The sequence below is a fragment of the Somniosus microcephalus genome, unplaced genomic scaffold (assembly GCF_052327205.1).
Source record: "Somniosus microcephalus isolate GS21.2 unplaced genomic scaffold, FLI_Smic_1.0 unresolved_chr3, whole genome shotgun sequence".
Classification (NCBI taxonomy): Eukaryota; Metazoa; Chordata; class Chondrichthyes; order Squaliformes; family Somniosidae; genus Somniosus; species Somniosus microcephalus.
This window is the reverse complement of record NW_028225181.1, coordinates 70,803,966-70,815,271: the sequence shown is the minus strand read 5'-3', so window position 1 is coordinate 70,815,271 and position 11,306 is coordinate 70,803,966. Positions and strand designations below refer to the sequence as shown.

Here is an 11,306-nt window from a genome sequence, read left to right as displayed (position 1 = left end):
TCGGGGGGCGAGCGCGGGAGGTTCGGGGGGCGAGCGCGGGAGGGTCGGGGGGCGAGCGCGGGAGGGCGAGCGCGGAGGGCGAGCGCGGGAGGGTCGGGGGGCGAGCGCGGGAGGGTCGGGGGGCGAGCGCGGGAGGGTCGGGGGGCGAGCGCGGGAGGGTCGGGGGGCGAGCGCGGGAGGGTCGGGGGGCGAGCGCGGGAGGGTCGGGGGGAGAGCGCGGGAGGGTCGGGGGGAGAGCGCGGGAGGGTCGGGGGGAGAGCGCGGGAGGGTCGGGGGAGAGCGCGGGAGGGTCGGGGGGGAGAGCGCGGGAGGGTCGGGGGGAGAGCGCGGGAGGGTCGGGGGGAGAGCGCGGGAGGGTCGGGGGGAGAGCGCGGGAGGGTCGGGGGGAGAGCGCGGGAGGGTCGGGGGGAGAGCGCGGGAGGGTCGGGGGGAGAGCGCGGGAGGGTCGGGGGGAGAGCGCGGGAGGGTCGGGGGGAGAGCGCGGGAGGGTCGGGGGGAGAGCGCGGGAGGGTCGGGGGGAGAGCGCGGGAGGGTCGGGGGGAGAGCGCGGGAGGGTCGGGGGGAGAGCGCGGGAGGGTCGGGGGGAGAGCGCGGGAGGGTCGGGGGGAGAGCGCGGGAGGGTCGGGGGGAGAGCGCGGGAGGGTCGGGGGGAGAGCGCTGGGAGGGTCGGGGGGGAGAGCGCGGGAGGGTCGGGGGGAGAGCGCGGGAGGGTCGGGGGGAGAGCGCGGGAGGGTCGGGGGGAGAGCGCGGGAGGGAGAGCGCGGGAGGGAGAGCGCGGGAGGGTGGGCGGGGGAGAGCGCGGGAGGGTCGGGGGAGAGCGCGGGAGGGTCGGGGGGAGAGCGCGGGAGGGTCGGGGGGAGAGCGCGGGAGGGTCGGGGGGAGAGCGCGGGAGGGTCGGGGGGAGAGCGCGGGAGGGTCGGGGGGAGAGCGCGGGAGGGTCGGGGGGAGAGCGCGGGAGGGTCGGGGGGAGAGCGCGGGAGGGTCGGGGGGAGAGCGCGGGAGGGTCGGGGGGAGAGCGCGGGAGGGTCGGGGGGAGAGCGCGGGAGGGTCGGGGGGAGAGCGCGGGAGGGTCGGGGGGAGAGCGCGGGAGGGTCGGGGGAGAGCGCGGGAGGGTCGGGGGGAGAGCGCGGGAGGGTCGGGGGGAGAGCGCGGGAGGGTCGGGGGGAGAGCGCGGGAGGGTCGGGGGGAGAGCGCGGGAGGGTCGGGGGGAGAGCGCGGGAGGGTCGGGGGAGAGAGCGCGGGAGGGTCGGGGGGAGAGCGCGGGAGGGTCGGGGGGAGAGCGCGGGAGGGTCGGGGGGAGAGCGCGGGAGGGTCGGGGGCGAGCGCGGGAGGGTCGGGGGGCGAGCGCGGGAGGGTCGGGGGGCGAGCGCGGGTGGGTCGGGGGGCGAGCGCGGGTGGGTCGGGGGGCGAGCGCGGGAGGGTCGGGGGCGCGAGCGCGGGAGGGTCGGGGGGGCGAGCGCGGGAGGGTCGGGGGCGAGCGCGGGAGGGTCGGGGGCGAGCGCGGGAGGGTCGGGGGCGAGCGCGGGAGGGTCGGGGGGCGAGCGCGGGAGGGTCGGGGGGCGAGCGCGGGAGGGTCGGGGGCGAGCGCGGGAGGGTCGGGGGGCGAGCGCGGGAGGGTCGGGGGGCGAGCGCGGGAGGGTCGGGGGGCGAGCGCGGGAGGGTCGGGGGGCGAGCGCGGGAGGGTCGGGGGGCGAGCGCGGGAGGGTCGGGGGGCGAGCGCGGGAGGGTCGGGGGGCGAGCGCGGGAGGGTCGGGGGGCGAGCGCGGGAGGGTCGGGGGGCGAGCGCGGGAGGGTCGGGGGGCGAGCGCGGGAGGGTCGGGGGGCGAGCGCGGGAGGGTCGGGGGGCGAGGGTCGGGGGGCGAGCGCGGGAGGGTCGGGGGGCGAGCGCGGGAGGTTCGGGGGGCGAGCGCGGGAGGGCGAGCGCGGGAGGGCGAGCGCGGGAGGGCGAGCGCTGGAGGGTCGGGGGGCGAGCGCGGGAGGGTCGGGGGGAGAGCGCGGGAGGGTCGGGGGAGAGCGCGGGAGGGTCGGGGGGAGAGCGCGGGAGGGTCGGGGGGAGAGCGCGGGAGGGTCGGGGGGAGAGCGCGGGAGGGTCGGGGGGAGAGCGCGGGAGGGTCGGGGGGAGAGCGCGGGAGGGTCGGGGGGAGAGCGCGGGAGGGTCGGGGGGAGAGCGCGGGAGGGTCGGGGGGAGAGCGCGGGAGGGTCGGGGGGCGAGCGCGGGAGGGTCGGGGGGCGAGGGTCGGGGGGCGAGCGCGGGAGGGTCGGGGGGCGAGCGCGGGAGGTTCGGGGGGCGAGCGCGGGAGGGTCGGGGGGCGAGCGCGGGAGGGCGAGCGCGGGAGGGCGAGCGCGGGAGGGTCGGGGGGCGAGCGCGGGAGGGTCGGGGGGCGAGCGCTGGAGGGTCGGGGGGCGAGCGCGGGAGGGTCGGGGGGCGAGCGCGGGAGGGTCGGGGGGCGAGCGCGGGAGGGTCGGGGGGCGAGCGCGGGAGGGTCGGGGGGCGAGCGCGGGAGGTTCGGGGGGCGAGCGCGGGAGGGTCGGGGGGCGAGCGCGGGAGGGCGAGCGCGGGAGGGCGAGCGCGGGAGGGTCGGGGGGCGAGCGCGGGAGGGTCGGGGGGGCGAGCGCGGGAGGGTCGGGGGGAGAGCGCGGGAGGGTCGGGGGGAGAGCGCGGGAGGGTCGGGGGGAGAGCGCGGGAGGGTCGGGGGGAGAGCGCGGGAGGGTCGGGGGGAGAGCGCGGGAGGGTCGGGGGGAGAGCGCGGGAGGGTCGGGGGGAGAGCGCGGGAGGGTCGGGGGGAGAGCGCGGGAGGGTCGGGGGGAGAGCGCGGGAGGGTCGGGGGGAGAGCGCGGGAGGGTCGGGGGGAGAGCGCGGGAGGGTCGGGGGGAGAGCGCGGGAGGGTCGGGGGGAGAGCGCGGGAGGGTCGGGGGGAGAGCGCGGGAGGGTCGGGGGGAGAGCGCGGGAGGGTCGGGGGGAGAGCGCGGGAGGGTCGGGGGGAGAGCGCGGGAGGGTCGGGGGGAGAGCGCGGGAGGGTCGGGGGGAGAGCGCGGGAGGGTCGGGGGGAGAGTCGGGGGGAGAGCGCGGGAGGGTCGGGGGGAGAGCGCGGGAGGGTCGGGGGGAGAGCGCGGGAGGGAGAGCGCGGGAGGGTCGGGGGGAGAGCGCGGGAGGGTCGGGGGAGAGCGCGGGAGGGTCGGGGGAGAGCGCGGGAGGGTCGGGGGAGAGCGCGGGAGGGTCGGGGGAGAGCGCGGGAGGGTCGGGGGAGAGCGCGGGAGGGTCGGGGGAGAGCGCGGGAGGGTCGGGGGAGAGCACGGGAGGGTCGGGGGGAGAGCGCTGGAGGGTCGGGGGCGAGCGCGGGAGGGTCGGGGGCGAGCGCGGGAGGGTCGGGGGAGAGCGCGGGAGGGTCGGGGGGAGAGCGCGGGAGGGTCGGGGGAGAGCGCGGGAGGGTCGGGGGAGAGCGCGGGAGGGTCGGGGGAGAGCGCGGGAGGGTCGGGGGAGAGCGCGGGAGGGTCGGGGGGAGAGCGCGGGAGGGTCGGGGGAGAGCGCGGGAGGGTCGGGGGGAGAGCGCGGGAGGGTCGGGGGAGCGAGCGCGGGAGGGTCGGGGGGAGAGCGCGGGAGGGTCGGGGGTGCGGGCGCGGGAGGGTCGGTGGGGCGAGCGCGGGAGAGTCGGGGGGGCGAGCGGTCGTGAGCGTCCATCTCCAGGACCAGTGTGTATCTGAATCAATGGGACTCTCTCTGACCTTTCTCCCCAGTCCATCTCAAGGACCATAAGAACATAAGAAATAGGAGCAGGAGTAGGCCAATTGGCCCCTCGAGCCTGCTCCGCCATTCAATAAGATGATGGCTGATCTGATCCTAACTGCCAATCCACTATCCCAGAACCATCTCCTGAATCTAACAGAATTAGACACACGAAATAGGAGCAGGATCAGGCTACACAGCCCCTGGGCCCGCTCCGCTACCCATAGGGCCATGACCTATCCGAACATAGACTCATGTCCAATTTCCTGCCCGCTCCCCGTAACCTTTAATTCCCTTTACTTCTAGGAAACTGTCTATTTCTGTTTTAAATTTATGTAATGATGTAGCTTCTACAGCTTTTTGGGGCAGCATATTCCATGGACCTACCACCCTCTGAGTGAAGTAGTTCCTCATCTCAGTTTTGAAAGAGCAGCCCCTTATTCTAAGACTATGCCCCCTAGTTCTAGTTTCACCCATCATCGGGAACATCTTCCCCGCATCCACCCGATCCAACCCCTTCACAATCTTATATGTTTCAATAAGATCGCCTCTCATTCTTCTGAACTCCAATGAGTAGAGTCCCAATCTACTCAACCTCTCCTCATATGTCCATCCCCTCATCCCCGGGATTAACCGAGTGAACCTTCTTTGTACTGACTCGAGAGCAAGTATGTCCTTTCTTAAGTATGGACACCAAAACTGTATGCAGTATTCCAGGTGCGGTCTCACCAATACCTTGTACAACTGAAGCAATACCTCCCTATTTTTATATTCTATCCCCCTAGCAATGAAAGCCAACATTCCATTGGCCTTCTTAGTCACTTGCTGCACCTGCATACTAACCTTTTGAGTTTCGTGCACCAGGACCCCCAGATCCCTTTGTACTTCAGTACTTTCAAGTTTCTTGCCATTAAGATAATAACTTGCTCTACTATTTTTCCTGCCAAAGTGCATAACCTCACTTTCCAGTATTGTATTCCATCTGCCAAATCTCTGCCCACTTACTTAGCCTGTCGATGTCCCCTTGCAGGTTTTTTATGTCCTCCTCACTCACTACTTTCCCTCCCATCTTAGTATCATCTGCAAACTTTGATATGTTACACTCGGTCCCCTCCTCCAAATCGTTAATATAGATTGTAAAGAGTTGGGGACCCAGCACTGACCCCTGCGGAACACCACTAGTTACTGATTGCCAGTCTGAGAATGAACCATTTATCCCAACTCTCTGCCTTCTGTTAGATAGCCAATCCTCTATCCATGCCAGAATATTACCCCCAATCCCGTGATTTTTTATCTTAAGCAATAATCTTTTGTGTGGCACCTTGTCAAATGCCTTTTGGAAGTCTAAATACACTACGTCCATTGGTTCCCCTTTATCCACCCTATACGTTACTTCCTCAAAGAACTCCAGCAAATTTGTCAATCATGACTTCCCCTTCATAAAACCATGCTGACTTTGTCCTATTAAATTATGATTATCCAAATGTCCTGTTACTGTCTCCTTAATAATGGACTCCAAAATTTTACCTACCACAGATGTTAGGCTAACCGGTCTATAGTTTCCAGCCTTCTGTCTACTGCCCTTTTTAAATAAGGGTGTTACATTTGCAGTTTTCCAGTCTGCCGGGACCTTTGCCGAGTCCAGGGAGTTTTGGAAAATTATTACCAATGCATCCACAATCCCTACCGCCACTTCTCTCAAGACCCTAGGATGTAAGCCATCAGGTCCAGGTGATTTATCCGCCTTGAGTCCCATTATTTTACCGAGTACCACTTCCTTAGTGATTTTGATCGTGTTTAGCTCCTCCCCCCCTTTAGCCCCCTGTTTGTCCAGTGTTGGGATACTCTTAGTGTCTTCTACTGTAAAGACTGATGTAAAATATTCATTCAGTGTTTTTGCCATCTCCATATTTCCCACCATTAATTTCCCGGTCTCATCCTCTAAGGGACCAACATTTACTTTAGCCACCCTTTTTCTTTTTATATAACTATAAAAACTCTTACTTTCTGTTTTTATATTTTTTGCTAATTTACTTTCATAATCTATCTTCCCTTTCTTAATCAATCTTTTTGTTATTTTTTGCTGTCTTTTAAAGTTTTCCCAATCTTCTATCCTCCCACTAGATTTGGCTACCTTATATGCCCTTGTTTTTAGTCGAATACTATCCTTAATTTCTTTACTTAGCCATGGATGGCTGTCTTTTCTTTTACACCCTTTTCTTCTCAGTGGAATATATATTTTTTGGAAGTTGTAAAATAACTCCTTAAATGTACACCACTGATCATGTATCATCTTACCCTTTAATCTATTTTCCCAATCCACTCTACTCAATTCCGCTCTCATACCTTCATAGTCTCCTTTATTCAAGCTTAGCACGCTTGGTTGAGATCCACCCTTCTCACCCTCTAATTGAATATGGAATTCAACCATGTTATGGTCACTCATTCCAAGGGGATCCTTTACTAGGACATTTTTAATTAATCCCGTCTCGTTACACAGGACCAGATCTAAGGTTGCTTGCCCCCTGGTCGGTTCAGTTACATACTGCTCAAGAAACCCATCCCTAATACACTCAATGAACTCATCCTCAAGGCAGCCCTGCCCAATTTGATTTGTCCAATTAATATGATAGTTAAAATCCCCCATAATTATAGATGTTCCCTTATTACAAGCCTCAACTATTTCCTGATTGATACTCCGTCCAACAGAGTTGCCACTGTTCGGTGGCCTATAGACTACGCCCACTAGTGTTTTTTTCCCTTATTATTCCTTACCTCCACCCAAACTGTTTCATTATCCAGATCTTTTGACCCAATATCATTTCTCTGTATTACAGTGATTCCTTCCTTTATTGACATAGCCACCCCACCTCCCCTTCCTTCCTGCCTGTCCTTCCTGATCGTTAAATAACCTGGTATGTTTAATTCCCAGGCATTGTCACCCTGCAGCCATGTTTCTGTAATGGCCACAAGATCATACCCATATGTAGATATTTGTGCCATTAAGTCATAGAGTCATAGAGTAATACAGCACGGATAGAGGCCCTTTGGCCCATCGTGTCCGCGCCGGCCATCAAGTCCTGTCTAATCTAATCCCATATTCCAGCATTTGGCCCGTAGCCTTGTATGCTATGGCATTTCAAGTGCACATCCAAATGCTTCTTAAATGTTGTGAGGGTTTCTGCCTCCACAACCCTTTCAGGCAGTGAGTTCCAGACTCCAGCCACCCTCTGGGTGAAAAAGTTCTTTCTCAAATCCCCTCTAAACCTCCCGCCCTTTACCTTGAATCTGTGCCCCCTAGTTATTGACCCCTCTACTAAGGGAAAAAGCTCCTCAGCATCCATCCTATCTATGCCCCTCATAATTTTGTACACCTCAATCATGTCCCCCCTCAGCCTCCTCTGCTCCAAGGAAAACAAACCCAATCTGCCCAGTCTCTCTTCATAGCTGAAGCGCTCCAGCCCTGGTAACATCCTGGTGAACCTCCTCTGCACCCTCTCTAACGCGATCACATCCTTCCTGTAGTGTGGCGACCAGAACTGCACACAGTATTCCAGCTGTGGCCTAACCAGTGTTTTATGCAGCTCCATCATAACCTCCTTGCTCTTATATTCAATGCCTCGGCTAATGAAGGCAAGTATCCCATATGCCTTTTTTACCACCTTATCCACCTGTTCCGCCGCCTTCAGGGATCTGTGTACTTGCACACCCAGATCCCTCTGACCCTCCGTCTTGCCTAGGGTCTTTCCATTCATTGTGTATTCCTTTGCCTTGTTAGTCCCCCCAAAGTGCATCACCTCGCACTTTTCCGGGTTAAATTCCATTTGCCACTGTTCCGCCCATCTGACCAACCCATCTATATCGTCCTGCAGACTGAGGCTACCCTCCTCGCTATTTACCACCCTACCAATTTTTGTATCATCCGCGAACTTACTGATCATACCCTTTACATTCATATCCAAGTCATTAATGTAGACCACAAACAGCAAGGGACCCAGCACCGATCCCTGTGGTACCCCACTGGCCACAGGCTTCCAGTCACAAAAACAACCTTCGACCATCACCCTCTGCCTTCTGCCACTAAGCCAGTTTTGTATCCAATGTGCCAAGGCACCCTGGATTCCATGGGCTCTTACCTTCTTGACCAGTCTCCTGTGCGGGACTTTATCGAAGGCCTTACTGAAATCCATGTATACCACATCCACTGCGTTACCCTCATCCACACACCTAGTCACCCCCTCAAAAAATTCAATCAAATTAGTCAGACATGATCTTCCCTTGACAAAGCCATGTTGACTATCCCTGATTAATCCTTGCCTCTCCAAGTGGAGACAAATTTTGTCCCTCAGGATTTTTTCCAATAATTTTCCTACCACTGATGTTAGGCTCACTGGCCTGTAGTTCCCCGGTTTTTCCCTACTACCCTTCTTGAATAATGGTAACTCGTCTATTTTGTTACGAATGCTACGTGCATTCAGATAGAGAAATTTCAAAGATGTTTTGTGACACTTAGTTCCTGCTTTTGCCCTTTTTATTACTTTACCTTTTACTCCATACCTTCTGCCCCTTCCTGACACGCTCTGGTTTTTAATTTCCCCACTGCTACCTAAGTCTATGACCTTCTCTGTTGTCATTTTTATTATTTGCCCTCTAGGAACCTCCCCCCCACTAGTTAGTTTAAAGCCCTCTCTACAGCCCTAGTTATATGATCCGCCAGGACTCTAGTCCCAGCACTGGCCAAGTGAAGCCCGTTTCGACGGAACAGCTCCCTCCTGCCCCAGTACTGGTGCCAGTGTCCCAGGAAGCAAAACCCATTTCTCCCACACCAGTCTTTGAGCCACGCATTTAACTCTCTAATTTTATTTGTCCTAGCCAAATTCGCTCGTGGCTCAGGTAACCTTGTGGTTCTGCTTTTTAATTTGGCCCCTAGCTGCTCAAACTCCCTCAGCAGAACCTCCTTCCTTGTCCTATCTATGTCGTTGGTACCAACATGGACCACGACAACTGGATCCTCCCCCTCCCACTCCAAGTTTCTCTCCAGCCCAGAGGAGATGTCCTTAACCCTGGCACCGGGTAGGCAACACAGCCTTCGGGACTCTCGCTCTCGGCTGCAAAGAACTCTATCTATCCCCCTAACGATACTATCCCCTACCACTACAACATTTCTTTTAACTCCCCCCACTTGAATGGCCCCCTGCTCCACGGTGCTGTGGCCAGGTTGCTTATCCTCCCTGCAGTCCCTGCTCCTGTCCCCACAGGCAGTAAGAGCCTTGAACCTGTTGGACAAGTGCAGGGGCTGCGGCTCCTCCAACACTAGCTCCTGGATCCCCGTACCTGCCTCACTTCTAGTCACACCATCCTGACCCTGGCCACGGACAACATCTGCATTAATTAATCTAATTGGTGTGACTACCTCGTGATACACAGAGTCCAGGTAACTCTCCCCCTCCCTGATGTGTCTCAGTATTTGAAGCTCGGACTCCAGCTCTTCAACACGGAGCCAGAATTCCTCGAGCAGCCAACACTTGCTGCAAATGTGATCACCGTGAGCATCAATGGTGTTCACCAGCTCCCACATATTGCAGCAGCAACACATCGCCTGATCTCCCATTCTATGTAATTAATTAAATTTATTAATATTATTCTTAAATATCCTCTGCCCCGATTCTAGATGGTGAATATCACACCTTAGAAACTATAAACCAAAGAGATTTAAGCTTAAAAGGGAGAAATACTTACCAACCAATCACTTACCCGCTTTCTGGTGACGTCACACTTGGATTACTTTTTACCTCTCTCCTTCCAGACTGGAGACTGGTAAACCTTACCTGGTCTCTGGGACTTTTATACCCCGCTCTGCCGCTCAGGATTCCCGCCGACGCTGTGAGGCCTTACCTGGTCTCTGGGGACTTTTATACCCCGCTCTGCCGCTCAGGATTCCCGCCGACGCTGTGAGGCCTTACCTGGTCTCTGGGGACTTTTATACCCCGCTCTGCCGCTCAGGTTTCCCGCCGACGCTGTGAGGCCTTACCTGGTCTCTGGGACTTTTATACCCCGCTCTGCCGCTCAGGTTTCCCGCCGACGCTGTGAGGCCTTACCTGGTCTCTGGGACTTTTATACCCCGCTCTGCCGCTCAGGATTCCCACCGACGCTGTGAGGCCTTACCTGGTCTCTGGGGACTTTTATAGCCCCGCTCTGCCGCTCAGGTTTCCCGCCGACGCTGTGAGGCCTTACCTGGTCTCTGGGGACTTTTATACCCCGCTCTGCCGCTGAATTCCCGCCGACGCTGTGAGGCCTTACCTGGTCTCTGGGGACTTTTATAGCCCCGCTCTGCCGCTCAGGTTTCCCGCCGACACTGTGAGGCCTTACCTGGTCTCTGGGGACTTTTATACCCCGCTCTGCCGCTCAGGATTCCCGCCGACGCTGTGAGGCCTTACCTGGTCTCTGGGGACTTTTATACCCCGCTCTGCCGCTCAGGATTCCCGCCGACGCTGTGAGGCCTTACCTGGTCTCTGGGACTTTTATACCCCGCTCTGCCGCTCAGGTTTCCCGCCGACGCTGTGAGGCCTTACCTGGTCTCTGGGGACTTCTTTACCCCGCTCTGCCGCTCAGGTTTCCCGCCGACGCTGTGTGTATCTGAGCCAATGGGACTCTCACTGACCTTTCTCCCCAGTCCATCTCCAGGACCAGTGTGTATCTGAGTCAATGGGACTCTCTCTGAACTTGCTCCCCAATCGATCTCTGGAAGCTCTTTGAATTGGAAGGGTTCTCTCCAGTTGGTGCTCACAATCCTGTGCTGGTTCACCTGCTGTCGTTCCTCAGCACCTTCCTCAATCACACCATCATTCACCAGGAGATCTAATTGTGGCAAAGCAGAAAATAAGAACAATATTGAGAGCCTGAAATAATGTAATGTAGACTTTTAATCTGCTTACTAATAATTCAATTTCAAGGCCGAGTATTTGTTTGATTTTGTCCCTTTCCTCAGATCCCCAGTTCGAGGGCTGTGTGCTTAGTTTGGAGAATTTCCTCACTGTAAATTTCCGGCCGCCTGAGACTCCCCCATTTTCACTGCTCTGGGCGGAAATGCGCCATTTTCTGTGCGAAGTTACTCACCGGAGCGTTGACCCTGTGACCCTCGCTCGCTGTGATCTAAACTCGGGGCTGAACAGCCGCTGGTGGGCCGGGTGCTGAATGGAGCCGAGTTCCCTTAGTCACAGAGCGGGCCCTGTAACCCGGGCAACCAGCCTGTTTCTGACCCTCACTCCGATCAACCCGCGCCGCCCGGGACGGCAGCGGAGCGGCACTGCGCCTGCGCGTGAGAGAAAGGGAGCAGCACTGCGCCTGCGCGGGAGAGAAAAGGGAGCGACACGGCGCCTGCGCGGGAGTGCAAGGAGCGGCATTACGCCTGCGCGGGAGAGGGAGACAAAGGGAGCGCCACTGCGCCTGCGCGGGAGACAAAGAGAGCGGCACTGCGCCTGCGCGGGAGAGAGTAAGGGAGCGGCACTGCGCCTGCGCGGCAGGGCAGGGGTGCGGCACGGCGCCTGCGCGGGATAGAGAAAGGAAGCGGCACTGCGCCTGC

General features: G+C 59.6%; 1 protein-coding gene across 1 annotated transcript in view; it reads right to left on the bottom strand.

The window, feature by feature from the left end:
* LOC147091935 (uncharacterized) overlaps window positions 1–11,306 on the bottom strand; it is a 162,128-nt gene that overhangs the window by 79,085 nt on the left and 71,737 nt on the right. The gene's annotated exons all lie outside the window — the stretch shown is intronic.